Source organism: Mandrillus leucophaeus, unplaced genomic scaffold, assembly GCF_000951045.1.
Source record: "Mandrillus leucophaeus isolate KB7577 unplaced genomic scaffold, Mleu.le_1.0 Scaffold231, whole genome shotgun sequence".
NCBI classification, from domain to species: Eukaryota; Metazoa; Chordata; class Mammalia; order Primates; family Cercopithecidae; genus Mandrillus; species Mandrillus leucophaeus.
In genome coordinates this window covers 2070451-2077473 of record NW_012102377.1, presented here as the reverse complement: position 1 = coordinate 2077473, position 7023 = coordinate 2070451, and positions in this window count along the sequence as shown.

Sequence of the window (7023 nt, the reverse complement as noted above, 5' to 3'; positions counted from 1 at the left end):
TGGGTAGCTGGGTGATGGAAAATACCAGTAATGGAGCATAGGCAGTATTGGCAGGTCTTAATTTGTAAAACTTACTGTCCAGGGTGTTGATAATCTCCAACATAACCCTCAGTTTCTGTCTTAAAGCCTGAGTTTTAGCCCTTTCGTCGTGTAGCTGTCCTTTATCCTGCTGGTTAAAAGTTTCCTTTTTTAGGCTAGTCTGAGTTATTTTTCTGGCTTTTAAAGAATTTTAAGTATTTGACATGGCCATGAAGAGTGTTAACAGGCAAAAGACCTTGAGGAAAACTTGGAATTTTACCAGGTTGGGACAGACTGAAAAGTAGTAGTAGTGGCACTACACAAAGTGGTAGTCTTTTGATGTGCTGTAATGCTAGTCACCAGTTTCATGAAAGGCAGCAGTTGAATCAGACCAAAAAAACTATGGGAAAGGATAAATTTGAGTCTTAAAGTTCTTGCCTCAAGGCAAAGGGACTTGGAGGCTTTTATATGCCAGTACAAACAATCCATTGCTTATAGCTGTAGGGCTGAGACTACTAAAACCAAATGCAAAGTTCATTTGGAAGATTGCTCAGTTAAATAGTTTCATACTGTAAGGCCCTTGTGAAACTTCTCAGGAAATAAACAGAGTCCCAACAATGTAAACAAGGCTGTGTCAAAAGATTTGTAGACCTGGGAGCAGGGGTTTCCAACCTCCTGGCCATGAATTGCCTGAGCTCCGCCTCCTGTCAGATCAGCAACAGCAGTAGATTTTCATAGCAAGAACCCTATTGTGAAGTGCGCATGTGAGGGATCTAGGTTGCGCATTTCCTTATGGAAATCTAACTACATGTTAGAGAATGCTCAAGCTCTACAATGTTTACACTGTTGCCCCTACATAAGGAATATATGCCTTAGGATGAAACTAATAGCTCTTAGCCCTCTTATTCCATTGACTAGGATTCCAATTCTGCAAGGCCCAGGAGGAGAAATTGAGAATTAGAAGTTTCACCCAGAAGAAATAAAAGGATTTGGTTTGCATTATTATCAAAATTTCTGTAAATTCGATGGAAATTTTAAAGATGGATTAGGCTGGGTTTGTTATTAGCAGTGGACACACCACCGGTATTCCTTCAGCATGCCATCTCAGTGGTTTTTATGTGATTGACTCTTGTAGGATTGGACTTAATGCTTTGTAAGGGGTTATTGTATACAGTATAAAGGATTATATATAATCTTTTATATATAATGTAAAGACTTGAAAGTGACAAGAATACTGGATTGGTTCTATTCCACTCATTCTGCCCCTTACAAGACCCAAAATAATCCTTTTTTTCCATGAGTAATCAGTTGATGAAGTTAAGAAAACTGTTTCAAGAGTTATACTGCCCTGGCAAGAGGAGATGAACTGAAATGGGATTCCACGTTTGTAGAGACCAGGTAATCACTTTTTTGCTGTGTGGGGGGTTTGGTTTGGTTGGTTGGTTTGTGTGTATGTGTGTGTGTGTGTTTTGAGACATAGTTTCACTTTTACCCAGGTTGGAGTACAATGGCGGGATTTCAGCTCACTGCAACCTCTACCTCCCAGGTTCAAGTGATTCTCCTGCCTCAGCCTCCCAAGTAGCTGGGATTACAGACACGCACCACCACGCCCGGCTATTTTTTGTATTTTTAGAGAGACGATTTCACCACATTGGTCAGGCTGGTCTCAAACTCCTGACCTAGGGTGATCCACCCACCTCGGCCTCCCAAAGTGCTGAGGTTACAGGCATGAGCCACCCACACCCAGCCAAGACCAGGTAATCACTGTTAACCCCTAGAAACTGAAGTTGGCAGGGTTAATAATTAAAAGGAGCAAGATACGATTAGTGTGTGAAAGGACCTGGCAGGAATTTCAAGCTGTAGTTAACTAGATACTAGGTTCAGGCTGGGCGCAGTGGCTCATGCCTGTAATCCCAATACTTTGGGAGGCCAAGGCGGGTGGATCACCTGAGGTCAGGAGTTCGAGACCAGCCTGGCCAACATGGCGAAACCCCATCTCTACTAGAAATACAAAAATTAGCCTGATGTGGTGGCAGATGCCTGTAATCTCAGCTACTTGGGAGGGTGAGGCAGGAGAATCGCTTGAACCTGGGAGGCTGAGATTGTGCCATTGCTCTCCAGCCTGGGCAACAAGAGTGATACTCCATCCCAAAAAAACTAGGTATTACATTCACAGAAATAAAAACACACTAGTCTTTTGCCAAAGACACCTGCAACTATTGAACTATGTTGTAGAAAGATAAATACTCAAACTTAACCAGAAATGATAGTTGACCAACATCATGGGTTTGAACTGTGTGGGTCTCCTTACAGGAATTTTCTTCTGCCTCTGCCACCCTTGAGGCAGCAAGACCGGCACCCCCACTCCCTCAGCCTACTCAATTTGAAGATGATGGAGGATGAAGACTTCTGATCCACTTTGATGTAGAAAATAAGGATTATAAGAACAGATACACAATATATACACAAGTTTTGTGTTACATAGGTTATTGGTAAAACTTCTGACCAACAGACTGTTCAGGGGGAATCAAAGGTTGTGCGCAGCTAGGTACAGAGGATTACATGAGAACAAAGACTAGGACCTCAAGAAAAAACCTTGCTCGTTGTCTTCATCTGGAGAAATAGGCATGAGTTTACAGGTATCTTCTGAACAGATCAATATCTTAACCGTCTTTGTGGTTAAAGGGTTTGAGCAGCAGGATAGATTGGTAACAAAGCAAAGGCATGGATATCCACTCAAGTTTAAACATTATTGCCAGCACTGGCAATAATGTGAAACACACTTTGATGGAAATAACTGCAATATTAAGTTTTCCTGTGAAGGGGGGACAGTAATTTTCACTGAAACTAACATTCTGGATTTGGTTTCTTGTCATTCCTTTATGGGACCTTATATCCATACCTGTATTGTACTATGTGACTTGGCTTCTGTACCAGAGTTCACTGGAGAAAACCATTTCTATACAGTTGATACCAACTATACATACTGTTTGTATTGATTTTGAGAGAGGGTCTCACTGTGTACCCCAGGCTGGAGTACAGTAGTGTGATCGCAGCTGAACTGCAGGCTTGAACTGGGCTCAAGTGATCCTCCCATTTCAGTTTCCAAAGTAGGGAACTACAGGTCCAGTTATTTTTTGTGTTTGTTTTTTTTGAGAGGGAAGCGTGCTTTGTTACCCAGGCTCGAGTGCAGTGATATGATCTCAGCTCACTGCAACCTGTCTCGGGTTCAAGCGATTCTCCTGCCTCGGCCACCCTAGTAGCTGGGATTACAGGTGCCTGCCACCACGCTAATTTTTGTATTTTTAGTAGAGACGGGGTTTCACAGTGTTGCCAAGCTCATCTCAAACTACTGACCGCGTGAGCCACTGTCTCCTGGCCCAAGTTCAGCTATTTAAGAGAGAGGGGTCGCATTATGTTGCCCAGGCTGATCTCAGTCCTCCCACCTTGGCCTCTGTAAAATGTTGGGATTACAGGCGTGAGCCACCGCATCTGGCCAGGTTCTCTATTTTTAAATCCTAAATTAGAATTAACTGAATCGTAAGGTGTATGAACATTTTTAAAGTTCTTGAATGTACCAATACGCATCACTAAATTATTTTCCAGGGCTGTACTAATTAACCTACCAGAAACTGTATGAAAGTGCCTTGAATCCTTAGTCTTAACACAAAGTTGATCGATAAAAGCACTTTGTTCAAGTTTGGAAATATCTGGACTATCATGTGAAAGGACATATGCTTCTAACTTTGCCTGTGCCTTTTAAAGTTTGCTTTTATTCACTCCATCTCAAGGCAAGTAACAACGGTGAATAGGGCATAGTTGTCTTCCATTCATCCCATTCATTGCTGTTTTTTTGTTTGTTTGTTTTTTGTGATACAAAGTTGAGCTCTTGTCACCTAGGCTGGAGTGCAGTGGCACCATGTCTCACTGCAACCTTCACCTCCCAGCGGTTGAAGCAATTCTCCTGCCTCAGCTTCCTGAGTAGCTGGGATTACAGACACCTGCCACCACGCCTGGCTAATTTTTGTGTTTTGAGTAGAGACGGTTTTGCCATGTTGGCCAGGCTGGTCTTAAACTCCTGATATCAGGTGATTCGCCTCCCGCGGCCTCCCAAAGTGCTGTGATTGCAGGCCTGAGCCACCGCGCCTGGCCACATCACATTCATTTTTGCTTATCTCCCCCAATACAGTATCGCCAAGTGCAGTGGCTCATTGTAATCCTAGCACTTTGCAAGGCCAAGGCAGGTGGATTACAAGCTCAGGAGTTCAAGACCAGCTTGGATAGCATGGTGAAACCCTGCATTTAGAAAATAAATAAATTAGCTGGGCACAGTGGCTCACCTGTAGTCCCAGTTACTTGGGCTGAGGTGGGAGAAAAAAAAATTATATTCTGGAACACTCCTTGTTGCCTTAATTAAAGCTTTTGTATGCTTATTTGCCAACCTTTCTATCACCTTTATGGAGCTCCTTGGAATATTCTTCAAGTGTGTTTAGTCAGCTGTTGCTGCATAATAACTAATTGTAAAATCTTAGGCATACAATAATAAGCATTTGTTTAGCTCACTGACCTCTGGCTGTGCTGATCTTAGCCAGGCTGTCAACTCATCTGCATGGCAGCAAGGGTATTGGCTAAACTAGGCTGCAGTGACAGAAACATCTTCACCCTGCAGGTGTGTGGGTCTGCTCCACATGTCTCAGCCTCTTTGGACAAGTGGGCAAGCCACCACGAGTTCCTCTAATGGTGATGGCAGAAACAAGTTCGCCCAGATTCATTTCAAATGCTTGTGTTACGTCTACTAATTTCCCAAGGCAAATCTACATGGCCAAGGCAAAAGTCAAGGAATGAGGAAATCAGCTGGGTGTGGTGGCTTACGCCTGTAATCCCAGCACTTTGGGAGGCCAAGGCAGACGGATCACCTGAAGTCAGGGGTTCAAGACCAGCCTGGCCAACATGGTGAAAACCCATCTCTACAAAAGTTCGCCGGGCATGATGGCAGGTGCCTGTAATCCCAGCTACTTGGGAGGCTAAAGTGGAAGAATGGCTTCAACCCAGGAGGCAGATGTTGCAGTGAGCCGAGATTGCACCATTGCACTCCAGCCTGGACAACAGAGTCAGACTCCTATCAAAAAAAAAAACAAGGAATGAGGAAATCCCTAATTTTACTTGGGGAGATAGCAAAATTAGTGGCAAAGGGCATAGAAAGGAATCGATAATCCCCCACACCAAGCTTTCCATGCTGATACTGAACATGTGTCATTTTTTCTGCTGCTCAGCTCCCTGGCATTAAGACTGCCTTTAGAAAGTTATCCATTGAGTGAGTCTTGATGGGAGGCAGAGCCCACTTTAACACCACAAATGCTGAAAATCCCAAATGCTTGTGCACCCAGGCTCTTGCATCTACAGCATATGCATGTGTATAGGACCTAGGCTTGGTCAATCAGGTGCATCTAAACTAAATCAGTAATTAGTGACTCTCAAGAAGTAGGAACAATGGAAAATGTGTTTAAGTGGATGATAAGGATGTCTCAGAAATGGCAGCAACATTGGGGGGAGCGATGAAGAAGGGTAGTTCTAGCTAGAATGGTCAAGTTTCTTGTCTGCTACCAGTGGCAGCTGTGTGACATCCTGTGGTGTCCAGGGTTTGGCAGTGGCGGTGACTTCACTGAGCTTTGTGGTGTGACTCTAGCTATTAAGCTTCCTTCTATGCTTGTTTTCCAAGCCTGGTTCTCCCCTCTCCCTGCAGGCTTTCAACTACCCAGTGTTCTTTAAAAAAAAAAAAATTCTGCTCAAATCAGCTGGCATTGTTTCTTATCACTTGTAACCAGTAATCCTGATACAATATTCCTTCCCTATTATGATGCCTAATTGGTAGCCATCCCTCTAATTATCATGTCCCCTCCATTCTCCACCGAGTGGTAGAAGTGAATGTCTTAGAAGGTAAATCAGATCACGTGATCTTTTGTTTTCAGTTGCATCTTGCACTTAGATATAAATCTTAGTAGTCTACCGGGACCTCCATTATCCAGCCCACCTCACAACCTCTTCCTCCAGCCTCATCTTGCAACTTTCTTTTCTTTTGACCACTGGAAGCAGTGCTTCCTCAGCTTTAGTAACCTAGAGTAGAAAAGTCCCAGCAAGGGCCGGGCAGGGTGACTTACGCCTGTAGTCCCAGCACTTTCGGAGGCTGAGGCAGGTGGATCACCTGCGATCAGTTCAAGACCAGCCTGGCCAACATAGTGAAACCCCGTCTCCATTAAAAATACAAAAATTAGCCAGGCGTGGTGGCACACGCCTGTAATCCCAGCTACTTGGGAGGCTGAGGCAGGAGAATTGCTTGAGCCCAGGAGATGGAGGTTGCAGTGAGCCAGGATCTCGCCGCTGCACTCCAGCCTAGCCGACACAGCAAGACTCTGTCTAAAAAAAAAAAAAATTTACAGCAAGAAGCCACTTGGGGAAGAGAAAACATAGGAGACGCAAGATAGAGCTAAATCTTGGAAATGGGTTCCTGGGTATTTCTTAGGCTTGCGACAAGTTCCCTAATCCTTTCATTATTTTGCTACAGCATCCTTGATGTTTGTGATTTTGATACAATCTGTTTAAAAACATTATTTAAAAGTAGGTAACCTAATTTTTGTTTGTGATGTTCCAAAGCTGTAAATGCCCTTACAGTTTCTTTGTGTGTAAAGATTTTCTCAATATGATTTTTCTCAATACAATGAATACATTTTTGTCAAAGCTAAAAGGTTATCAGCTTCTTCATCCCTGAAAGATCTGGGGGAAAAAAGGTATCAGATTCATAAAACAAATACTATATTTTTCTCTCTACCCACCAAAATGATTATTTCTCATGAGTCAATATAAAGAAGAATCTTAGGCCAGGCGCGGTGGCTCAAGCCTGTAATCCCAGCGCTTTGGGAGGCCGAGACGGGCGGATCACAAGGTCAGGAGATCGAGACCATCCTGGCTAACATGGTGAAACCCCATCTCTACTAAAAAATACAAAAA